This window comes from Hemiscyllium ocellatum, chromosome 11 (assembly GCF_020745735.1).
Source record: "Hemiscyllium ocellatum isolate sHemOce1 chromosome 11, sHemOce1.pat.X.cur, whole genome shotgun sequence".
In the NCBI taxonomy this organism is placed as follows: Eukaryota; Metazoa; Chordata; class Chondrichthyes; order Orectolobiformes; family Hemiscylliidae; genus Hemiscyllium; species Hemiscyllium ocellatum.
This window is the reverse complement of record NC_083411.1, coordinates 32843008-32855615: the sequence shown is the minus strand read 5'-3', so window position 1 is coordinate 32855615 and position 12608 is coordinate 32843008. Positions and strand designations below refer to the sequence as shown.

Genomic DNA, 12608 nt, shown 5'->3' with positions numbered 1-12608 from the left:
AAATTATGAAATGAATTGTGTACGCACTGAGAAGGAAGCACGAACTCGAGTCATTGTGAAATCAGGTACCAAAAGAGAAAGTAAAACAAGTTAAACAAAAGCAAATTGATGTGAATGCTGGAAATCTGAAATAAATGCAAGAAGTGCTGGACATTCTCAACCGTTCCAATCAGATGTCATTGACCAGAATGTTGGCTTGACTGCAGAAGTAGTACAGATGGTGACTAGGCCCCTGACTTCACATAGCTGCCTATTATGTCAGTTTATCTGCATGTTCCCACTCCTGACTATTTTAGAAAATATGGTGGGTGTCCAATTGTGCTTCCTTAAGGGTCTGTAAGGCATGTTCCACGGGAATGTTCCATTCAATTCACAGAACCCCTGCAAGGACAAACCAGGAAGGGGAGTGATCTTGTGGCAGGAGACCGGACACAGCTGGGTGTTTGGCAGTGCTAATGGAGCCAGAACAAAAGTTTATTCTCCATCAATAACTGTACGGCCACATTTGCAACCCCTGTATTGAGATTTCACATCCGGAATGATGATGTAGGGCTGTGATCATTTTATGTTTTAAAGTTGCCATAGTGTCTCAAAACAGCACTCACCAGGTCATTAAAATGGTACTTAGATTGAGGCTGGCAAGCATTAATGTCATATTTATATCTATTGTACAAAGGCAGCATCTGCACTGAATTGGGTAGTATTGGTGTCATCATACTACAGAAACCCCAAAGTGAGAGGGAGTCTGCTGGAAACTTCCAGTTACCTCTGGGGCAACCCATGCAGCAATCCCTAACTGACTGTGTAAGTGTGACATATATACACTGAAAGCTTGCAGAATAAGTGGATTATGACATCTTCCAGCCTCAAAAAAGGTCCAACTAACGCACTATCTAAATCATTTCAAACTAAATATGCATGAGGAACCCCTCTCTTGCTTCACTAAAAGGAATAACCACCCAACTTTCAGGTGAGGTGCAAGTTTGTGCAAGTATTCTGGTGTATCCTTGCATAACATTTTTAGATTTTCAAGTGTGTGTGTGTGTGTGTGTGTGTGTGAGTGTGTGTGTGTGTGTGTGTGTGTGTGTGATGGGGGAGTGCATGGCACAGCAGCTCTAGGCTAGGTAATGAGAAGACCTGCTTTTTTTAAATGGAATCAAATACTAAGTGAAAACCGAAAGAATTGCAGATTTGTAAGCCAGAAACAAAAACAGAAATTGTTGGAAAAGCTCCCCAGATCTGGCAGCATCTATGAAGAGAAATCAAAGTTACTGTTTCAGGTCCAGTTCTGAGGAAGGGCCACCAGACCCAAAATGTTAACTGGCTTCTTTTCACTGATGCCGCCAGACCTGCTGAGCTTTTCCAGCAATTTCTGTTTTAGGAATTTATGAAGTCAATTGTTTTCTACCTTCCTGGACAATACATGAAACAGAAGTGAAGCTCAGGCAGCCAACAGGTGGAAAAATGCACCAAGGAAGGAAGTACAGTCTCAGTGGAAACCCGACTCACCTTAAGTCTTTATGGAGTACTCTGGCCGCCTTCTTTTCAGCCAAAGCAATGTCTGAGGCTTCAGCAAAGAGGTGCTACTTTCTGAAATGCAATCTTCTTTTGCATAAGGTTTAACTAATATAATGAAGTAAGCTTTACCCATTAGGATATAATGGTCCATTTCTAGGAAGAACTAACTAGATCGGTATTTGTTACCAGGTATTTGTGAGAATGTTTTAATAGCAGTAATTTGCACTTTAAGTTCAGCCTGATTGTCTCTTCTGAGACCAGGTAACTAAAATGTAACTTAATTATCTATTGTGTATATAACAAACCTTTATTGTTTATCAAGATTGAGCTATGTTCTGCCAAAGTCTTGTTAGCATCCTTCTCCACTTGATATTAGTAACTTAGACAAATGCCAATGCGATGAATTGGTGAGAATGAATCAACACAAGGCATTCAGATGGCTTATGTGAACATGACCATAATATAAAACACCTACTGCCTCACAGCAGAGCAAGCATGGTGTTGTCAGTGGCTGAAAAACTATCCGTGATCATCAATTTCCACACCGCCCACCACCCTCGACTACAGCAGTAAATAGCAGCTACAGACACACAGTTTGTCATCCATCACTGTCTGTGAGCAGACACTGCGACTCCAGTTGTCTTTAGATATCATTCCATCAGATATTAGTTCCCATCTTCCAATCCATCTGTTAATGTCCATCTCAGTATCCTCTTGATCAAAATCCTGAAATAAAAGGCACCAGTAAAATTGCACTTGACAACAACCTTATAAAACAGCACATTCTGTCCTACGTACAAAACTATTTATCTTTGTGCATTCCCTTAGTGACTGCTTTTTGGATGTGTTTGACTGGCCTAATGCTCCTATGTGAAATGACACCATTTGCTATAGTATGACAAATAGAAAGCTGCTGTCATTCAGTGGAGGAGACTAGAGATAGCCTTGAAGAACAGCCTTGAATAGTTCTAGATCTCTCGGCCTGAGGTCCAGACTGTACTACTCCTCATGGTAACAACAATCTGGGTCAAAGGCAACAGGAAGGGATTTTACTCATAGAATCATTAATAGATAGAGGAAGGGTATTCAGTCCATGTTAGATTTCTATAAAGCAATGCAATCAGTTCCATGTACATACTCATCCCTCCAGCCCTGCAAACTCCTTTTAAAGTAATTTGCCATCTTTGTTTCACCATCATCATTGCTAGCAAGTGAAAAGCAACTTCCTTTAGCTACAATGGCATCAATTAAATATCTTAATAAATTAACTGTCCTCACAGTGGAGAATGTATGCTAAAGTGGACAGACAGATCTGCTCATTGACAAAGTACTGTTTGCTATTTAGTACTTTAGTTTAATTGATTGTATTGCTGTCAATTAATAGGACCAGAACTTTGGAGACATAACTGAACACAGGAGAGGGCAATATGTTGTTAAAGTCTCAGGGACTGAAGCAGCTGCATAAAAGGGTGTTAGAGCCTTAAGCCCATTGTGTATCCACCTGCAGTGCTACTCAGCATGGTGGGTGCCTTATTGTGTCTCTAACTATACTTATACTATATAGAGCCAGGACTTCCATGCACAATGTGTTCTAAATTAAAACTAAACTGCTTGAGCACAAAATCACACCCAGGAATTTACTCAACTTGATAAATAACCTCTCATTGACTGTCCTTTTTTATTGTCAAAAAGTGTGGTGCCGGAAAAGCACAGCTGGTCAGGCAGCATCCGAGGAGCAGGAGAGTTGATGTTTCGAGGATCAGGATGAAGAGCTCATGGAACTTAGTCACATGATCAGTTACTGAAAGTAAGTGTTTATTTACAAGAAATCATCTTGCAACAAATCGCAGTACTTAAAGGGACTACCAACCCAACAAGAAATATATACCTTTGAGGAAAAAAAAACAATGGCCATCACAGCACTACGGCCTTGTCTTTATGAAATGGTTTCAGCCATTTTGTAATAACACATGGAGTAAACTAAATTTCAGAAGCCTGGCATCTATAATAGAGGAATGGATCAAGATGGATCCTCCACTCGGCACTTCTGGCTGAAAACCTTCACACTGATGAACTGGGTTCTCCCATCATTGAGGATGTGACTGCTCTGACTGACTGGTGGATTTCTTTGAGGAGTTGAAAACATAAGTCCAGAATGGAAGGGTTGGCATGACATATGAGAGATCCACATTGTTTGGGATTTGCACTTCAGGGCAGGGTGAAGAGGAACTTGGATTTGAAAATGTGCCCAAGGTAGAAACAACCACTCTGATTGGTCTAGGTAATCCTGAATGCAACAGTCTCAATCACTGCAAATACAGAACAACACTTCACCCAGAGTTTCAAGTGATGTTAAAATGCCTGTCCCTTGGCAATTCTGCAATGCAGCCTCTGCCTTGTTCTCCCAGAGAGACAGGGAAGAATGTCAGTTGCAATGTGTTTGGTTGATGCACATCCCATAGCTGAAAATTTGGAGGTATGTGAAATCCGCAAAAACTGAGTGCATAGCTGTCAGAAATGGGACCAGTGAGGAAAATAACGTGAATGCAAAGCGTGAGTTGTACAATGGACAGAAGATGGATTGTGAAGATACATTTCATTGACTTTGACCTCCCATGTTAGATCTGGCAAAATCTTCTGGTATTTGATTTAGGCTTCAGAAATGGTTCCCTGCTCCAATTTTAATCTAAGCTACCTAAATCAGCTTTTAGCTTCTTGTGGAAAATTGACATCGCTCATCCTTTTCACGTTCTGGACTAATGCCTGCAGAACTGAATCTGAAAACCTCAGAGCCCTCTTTCTTGCCTGTTTCTTAATTTGATGTGCCTTTCCTTACACCCAAATCCTCACAGTTAGTCCACAATATCTTTTGTACAATGAGTGCAGTTTATCCTCAAGAGGACTCTGTTGCAAAATTAAAATGCTGCAATGGCAGAGTTTCCAGTGAAAGGTTGCAGGCCTGAAGCAATAACTCTGTTTCTATCTCTTCAGATGTTGTCAAATCTGCTGAGTGTTTTCACATCTTCAGTTTTTATTCCATTTTAAGAGAGCCAGGCTACGTACGTATCATGTTAGTTATGCATGGTTTCTGTTAAGCATCTCACCAAAGTTCGCATGCTTTCAAACACATTGAAATCAAGATTGGCATAATCACATTTAACAATCTGCACACTGAAAACAGACCCTATGATTAATTTTTCCCTTGAGCAAAATCGTATCGTTCAATGCTTTTCAATGGTGAGGAAAATCGCCAGATGCTATTTTCACAAAGGTAATTGCTGAGCACTGCAACTTGGTCAGTGATTTTTGACCAGGTTTAACTGAGCCTGCACTTTTCTGCACATTTTCACCAAAGTAACAGAGCGCACCATTGACCTTGCTGTTATTTCGACAGTACACAATGCATATTATCTCAATGATCATTCTATTGATATATAATTCCACAATGATTGAGGAACCATATTTTAATGTGTCGGCAAATTTGCCTAATCAGAATGTAACATCAATCACTGATGTACAACAGTCAATAAACCAAAGCAACAAAAAAGGTCTGTTGTGATAAAAAGGTAAAGCTACCCTGACCTCACCAGATCATAGGGTGGTTCTCTCAGAGAGATAACTGGTGTTGGTTTAACCTGAGGGTAGAGATTGAGAAGGAGAGTCCTTCATGCTAACTTCAGCTGGTGCAGGAATTGAAGCCAAACTGCTTTGTATCACAAACCAGCTGTCAATCAAACTGAGCCTTTGTGATACAGCTGCAGTGTCCTAACTCTGAACTAGAAGGTCCAAGTTCAAGTTTCACCCACTCTAGAGGTGAGTCACAGCAGGTTGATGAAAAATCTGTACCAAAGCAACAGATACCATTCCACAGCAAATGGCTCAATCTGGGCAAATATATTCAATCCCAGCTCCAATATTTGTATAGGAGAGTGATAATTTCAGACTGTATTGGCATCACAGGTCAGTATCCATATTGTCTAATGGAAATAATCAGGAATCATTTTTTTTAACTGGTGAGAACAGTATTATTTAAATTAAAAATCATACAATACCTCGTTATAGTCCAACAGGTTTATTTTTAAGTACAAGCCTTGGGGGCACTGCTCCTTCATCAAGTAGCTACCTGACAAAGGAGCAGTGTGGCAAAAGCTTGTACATTCAAATAAACCTGTTGGACTATATATAACCTGGTGTGTGTGACTTTAATTTTGTCTACCTCAGTCCAACACCAGCACCTCTACATCTGTTATTATTTAAGTAATCATTGCTTGAATATACAAAGTAAAAGTACTCTGCAAAAGTTGGAAGAAAATTATTAAATGATTATGTAATTAAGAAGTATTCATCTTTATTTGAATACTATATGTGGTGAGTTACAAATCTAAACTGAATTATCTGAAACAAGTAGAGATGAAATCTACTGGTGAATTTGGGGAGAGAATTCAAAGAAGCTTATGTGCTAATTCTGCTTGTGACAAAGAAAATGATATTTTTTGCTTTGTGAATGTAATCCTTTAACTCACTAGCCATCCATGAGGAATTACAAAGTGAACCAGAGACAACCAATATCCCACTATCAAGCTAAAATTGGTGAAAATGTATTGGTTATTCACAATACTGGAGAGGGCAGTCAAGTTACTTTCAAACAAATAGAAGCTGCATGTTTATTTTAATTATCTGCATGGAGACATAATGAATGATGTGGGATGTTTTTCATATCCAGGGCAACCCTGCAGCATAAGCTATTTATTCCAAGAAATGTAAGACTATACAATATACTACAACCATCTGAGTGGGACACATGAAAAAAGTCTATGTTCAAAAGAAAGATGCCAGAAAGAACAAAGAGGAGAACGATTTGCATTTATGTAGTGGTTTCATGATTTCAAAATGCCCTCAAGCACTTGAAAGCCAACTAAGTACTTTTTGAACTGAAATTGCTGTTGAGATACAGGACCTGCTCAGTCAGCCATTTACATTTGAAAACAGCCCCTTGATGTGACACAATTCAGATAAGAGCATAAGAAATATGAGCTGGAGTAGGACAATTGGCACCTCAAGCCTATTATAAGATCATATGATATAGGAGCAGAATTAGACCAAACAGCCTATCGATTCTGCTCTACCATTCAAACATGGCTGTTAGCTTCCCCCCATAATCTTGATCCCCTTACTAATCAAAAACTTATCTATCTCCATCTTAAATACTCTCAATGACTTGGCCTCCACAGCCTTCTGTGGTAATGAATCCCACAGATTCACCACCATCTAATTCTAAAGAGTTGTCCCCTCATTTCGAGGCTGTGCCCCAGGGTCTTAGTCTCTCCTACAAGTTGAAATATCTTGTCCATATCCATTTCATTCAAGCCTCTCAGTATTGTGTAAGTTTCAATGAGATCATCCCTCATTCTTTTAAATTCCATTGAGTAAAAACCCACATTCCTCAACCACTCCTCATAAGACAAGGCCTTCATCCCTGCAAACCTCCACTGAACCCCCTTTGAGGCCAATACATCCTTCCAAAGATATAGGGCCCAAAACTGATTACACATTCCAAATGTGGTCTGACTAGAGCCTTACACAGCCTCAGCAGCTCTTGCAGTCTAGCCCTGTCAAAATGAATACTAACATTGCATTTGCCTTCATAAATGCCAACTGAACCTGCATATTAACTTTATGAGAACCCTGAACAATCACTCATAAGTCTCTTTGTACCTCAGATTTCCAAAGCCTTTCTCCATTTAGAAAACAGTCTATTCTTCCTGCCAAAATGCATAACCTCACACTTTCCCACATTGTAATCTATCTGCCACTTCTTTGTCTACATTCCTTGACGTTCAGTAAGATCATGGCTGATCTGCAACAGGCCTCAAATCCTCTTTGTCCCAGCTCATCACAGCCATCAAAAATATCTTCTTTAAATACTTTCAGTGATCTAGCCTTCACAACTGTCTGGGATAGTGAATTTGGAGAAAAACATTCTTCACATCTCAGTTTTAAATTAGTGTTCCCTTGTTCTGAAGAAACATCTTCCCAACATCTACCCTATAAGCCCTTTTGGAACCTTGTATGAGTCGGTAAGATCATCATTCTTCCAAACCTAATGAGAAAAAAACTAACATGTTTAGCTATTCATGATAAGTCAACCCCTGGATCGCAGGAATCAGACAAGTGAAGTGATTTTGAACAGCCACCAATGCCAGGATATCATTTTTAATTTAAAATAAGGGGAACAAAATTATATAGATATTCCTTATCCAGATGCAGCTTCACCTGTACCCTGTACAATTGAAACAAGACTTCCTTACTTATAAATTCTAAGGCCTTAGCAATAAAGACTAAAGGTCCATTTGCCTTCTTAATTACTCACTGCGCCTACTTGCTAACTTGTGTTTCTTTCACACGAACACCCAGATCTCACTGTACTGCACTTCCTTGGAGTCCTTCTCCATTTAAACAAGATCTGTCTTTTGATTCTTGCTAACAAAGTGCATAATATTACACACCTACATGAAACTCACCTGCCAAGCTTTTGCCCACTCACACAACTTGTCTATATCTCCTTGCATATTCCTTATGTTCTCACCGCAGCATTCCCTCCTACATATTTTTGTATCATCAAAATATTTAGATATTTTACCCTCAGCCCCTCCTCCAAGTCATTAATACATGTAGAACATAATCAAAGTCAAAGAGTTGGTACTGTGCCACTCTCTGTTACGTTTTTCCAATCTGAAAAAATACTTTGATCCTGACTCTCTGTTTCCTCTGTGTTAACTAATCCTCAAACTGTGCTAATAAATCACCCAAAATGCTGTGAGCTTTTCTCTTGTGCAAGAACCATTTAGATGGCAACTTATTAAATGTCTTCAGAAAACCCAAATGCATAACATCTACCATTTCCCTTTTATCAACTCTGCTGGTTATAGCTACAAAGAGCTCTAGTAACTTTCTGAAACATGATTTCCTATTCACTCAAACATACTGACTGTGTTTAATTGCATTAAGATTTTCTAAAAGTCCTGTTATTTCTTTGTTAATAATAGACTCTAGCACTTGACAACAACAGGTGTTAGGCTAACTGGCCTATAGTTTCTTGGTTCCCGACTCCATCCCTTTTGAATAGGTCTATCACATTAGCATTTTTCAGTCTGTTAGGACCCTTCCAGAATCCAAGGGGTTCTGGAATACTTCAACTAATGCCCCCAGTATAATTGCAGCTACTTCCTTTAAAATGCTTGGATGCAGGCCGCCAAGTCATGACAAGTATTTGCTTTTGGTCCCATTAGTTTGTCAGATACTTTATCACTCATGATAGGGACTGTGAGGAAATCTTTTGTCCCATTAACACCTTGCTTATCACTTATCTTTTGGATGTTCATAGTATCCTCCACCATGAAGAGCAACGCAAAATATTGGTTGAAATTATCTTCCATTTTTCTTTCCATGTTATCAATTTCACAGTTGCATCCTTCAAAGATCCCACACATATTTTGCAGGATCAGGGCCTGGAATTTATCCTGGTGGCAATTAATTGATACAGGGTGTACAGCAGCGGATAGTTTGTGTAGATAATGCAATTTTAATTTTATATGCAAAGACATAGCATACAATGAATAATATGATTTTTTATAAATTTGTGCATTAGGTATCCTTGGAAATTAGAAGTAGGACAAAATGTCATTCCATTGATATCTATTTCATACTATAATGCAGACAATGAGAAAAATATGTAGACACTCTTTTCTGGGATGTGGACAGTGCTGGTTTGGCCTGTATTTGTTGTCCACCTCTGCTTGCCTTTGAGAAGGTTGTTGTGCGCTGCCTTCCTGAATCACTATAGCCATGTGAACAGTGAGGTATGCCCATAGTGTTTGTTATCAGGAATTTGACTGAACAATAATGAAAGAATGGTAATAGAGTTACAAGCGAAGTTGGTGTGTAGCATTGAAGAGAACTTGCAGGTACTGGTGTTCCCAATCATCTGCTGCCTCGTTCTACCAGATGGTATGAGTCATGTGTTTCAAAGCTAAAGGAGGCCTGGCAAGTTGGTGCAGTTCATCTACTATTTGGTACATATGCTGCTACTGGACATTGGAGGGGAAAAGAATGAATGTTTAGGGTAGTGGATAGAGTATTGATCAGGTAGTTGCCTTGTTCTGGATGGCATTGAATCTTTTGAGTGTGCTGGACCTGCAATCGTCCAAGCAAGTAGAGAGTATTTCATTACACACATAACTTCCATCTTGTAGATAGGAGTCAAGCTTTGGGAGTCAGGTGGTGAGTTATTTATCACAGACTTTCCAGTCTCCAATCAGCTCTTGAAGCCAAGAATTAATATGATAGATTCAGTAAATGTTCTGATCAAAGTTAACCTAGAGGATGCTGATTGTGGGGATATCAACAATGGTAATGCTTTTGAAAGTCAAAGGGAGATGATTAAATTTTCTTTTGGTGTATTTGACCACTGCCTGGCACTTTATTTAGCAAACTTATTACTTGCCACTTATCAACCCAACCCTGAATATTGGCCAGGTCTTGCTGGAGATGGAAATAGACTGCCTCTTACTTGCCACTTATCAACCCAACCCTGAATATTGGCCAGGTCTTGCTGGAGATGGAAATAGACTGCCTCACTATATGAGGAGTTATGAATAGTGCTGAACATTGTGAAATCATCAGCAACCAAGCTCTGCCCTAACCAACTAATTCTGACTTCCTGATGGAGAGACCGTGTTGTTTGGAATTATGATCACCTCATTACATCTTCAAGAGTAATTTTATTCTGTATCATCCAACTATTAATAACTACTTCTAAAAGTACAGTTCACGTCAGTAACAATACTGCATATTTTAATGTAATGAGGTCAGGAACTGAGTGTCCTGACACAGCCCAAACTCAGTATAAATAAGGAGGCTATTCCTGTCTAAGTGCCACTTCTTTCCATCACATTGCTGATGATCAAGAATCAATTAATAGGGTGATCAGTGGCTAGATTGGATTTGTCTTGCTTTTTGTGGATATGACCTACCAAGTAAGTTTCTGCATTGCCACATAGATGCTAGTTTTGTAGCTGCACAGACACAGCTAGGGGCATGACCATTTTGGAGTACAAGTCTTCAGTACTGTTTCCATAATGTTGCAAGGTGTTACAAATTCAAGTCTGTCATGGTTCATTGGCATTAGTCACATCCAGAAGCTGTCCATGCATCTTATTTTTATGGGAAGATGAGTTACAGGGCCCTCCAGTATGTCTTTGCACAGTAACATAAGTTGGCGATGTGACAATAGTACCCTCTTGTGAGCTGAGCTAGATACTGGTACTTCCTTTTTTGACACACATACTTAACTAATCTTTCTGAATAAATATTCAGTGAGATGAGGCTTGAAGTGAACTATTGAGTGAACATAAAGAGCAACAGTTACAATAAGATTCACTTGGTTTAATCAGTGAGACTTGACTTGTTGAAGATGCAAGTATGAACTGTAGCATTTCAGTAAATGCACATGGGAGTTGCTTGATTAAAGAAACACAATTAATCTAATTTGCCTTCTACTGTCCTACTACTCACATGGTACAACAATAATTGAACTGATGACAAATCATTGCCATCAATCTCTATCAGTTCATCTAGAATAGACCCACAAGATAAACTCTCAGTGGCAGAGATCTTTAGGAGACAAATTCTATAGATACATGTTTCTCCAAGGAATGTTACAGTTAAGCTTTATTATGTCAAATTATTCAAATACTGCAATCCAAAATGTTACTTCCTGAAACAAATCAATTTCAGTAGCATATGAATGAACCAGCAAATTTGCTTTCACAGTCACCCCTCAGGAACAAAATATCACATCTGTATTTTATATTCCCAATAGTCTGTAAAATCATTTCTCTTCAGATAATTATCCAATTTGGAAGTTATGGCTGACTCAGCCTCCAACAGATGTTGAGCCAATACTTTCCAAATTCTATCCACTTGCTGAATAAAAAGTTTTTTTTCCTTTTGTCACTCTGGTTCTTTTAGCAGATATTTTAAATCAATTCTTGACCCTCTGGCAATGGGAGCAGTTTCTCCTGATCTGTTTTAACGAGACTCCTCATAAATTTGAACATCTCTATCAAATTACTATAAACTGTCTTTAATTGAAGGAAGAGAATTCGAGCTTCACCAATCCATCAACATGGTGAAGTCTCTCATCCCCAGAACAAATCTCATGAATCTTTTCTGCTCCCTCTCCAATGCCGTCATATTCAGGTGAGTGACACAACACGTGTCTCTGCCGACCACATCAGCGGGAAGTGCACCCAACTCCAGCTCCTCAAAAACCGAGTTAGGGAATTGGAGTGGGAGCTGAATGAACTGTGGATCATCCGGGAGGCTGAGAGAGAAATTGAGAGGATTACAGGAAGGTGGTCACTCCTCAGACACAGGATAACGACAGCTGGTTTCGGTCAGAGGGAGGAAAGGGAACCAACAGATAGAGCAGGGATCCCATGTGGCTGTTCCCCTCAGCAGTAAGTATACCATTTTGGATACTGCTGGTGGGGACGGCCTACTGGGGGAAGCCATAGTTGTCAGGCCTCTGGCACTGAGCCTAGCACTGAGTCTCAGAAGGGAAGTGGGGGGAGAATAGAAAAGTGCTTGTGGTAGTGGATTCAGTAGTTAGACAGATTGACAGGAGATTTTGTGGTCAGGAACAGGATTCCTGGAAGGTATGTTGCATCCCCAGTGCCAGGGTCTGGGATGTTGCCGATCGGGTATACAAGATTCTGAAGGGGAAGGGTGAGCAGCCAGAAATCGTGGTGTATATTGGCACCACTGAAAGAGCCAGGAAAGGGATTGAGGATGTGAAAAATGACTACAGAGAGCTAGGTTGGAAGCTGAAGAGCAGGACAAGTAGAGTAACGATCTCAGGTTTGTTACCGGTGCCACAAGATAGTGAGGTGAGGAACAGTCAGCTAGTGCAGCTTAACACGTGGCTGCGAGGCTGGTGCAGGAAGGAGGGCTTCAGATACTTAGACCATATGGATGCCATCTGAGGAAGGTGGGACCTGGACATGAAGGATGGGTTGCACCTGAAATGG

General features: G+C 39.9%; 1 protein-coding gene across 3 annotated transcripts in view; it reads left to right on the top strand.

Annotated features, from left to right (window-relative positions):
* tenm1 (teneurin transmembrane protein 1) overlaps positions 1 to 12608 on the top strand; it is an 833960-nt gene that overhangs the window by 487064 nt on the left and 334288 nt on the right. The gene's annotated exons all lie outside the window — the stretch shown is intronic.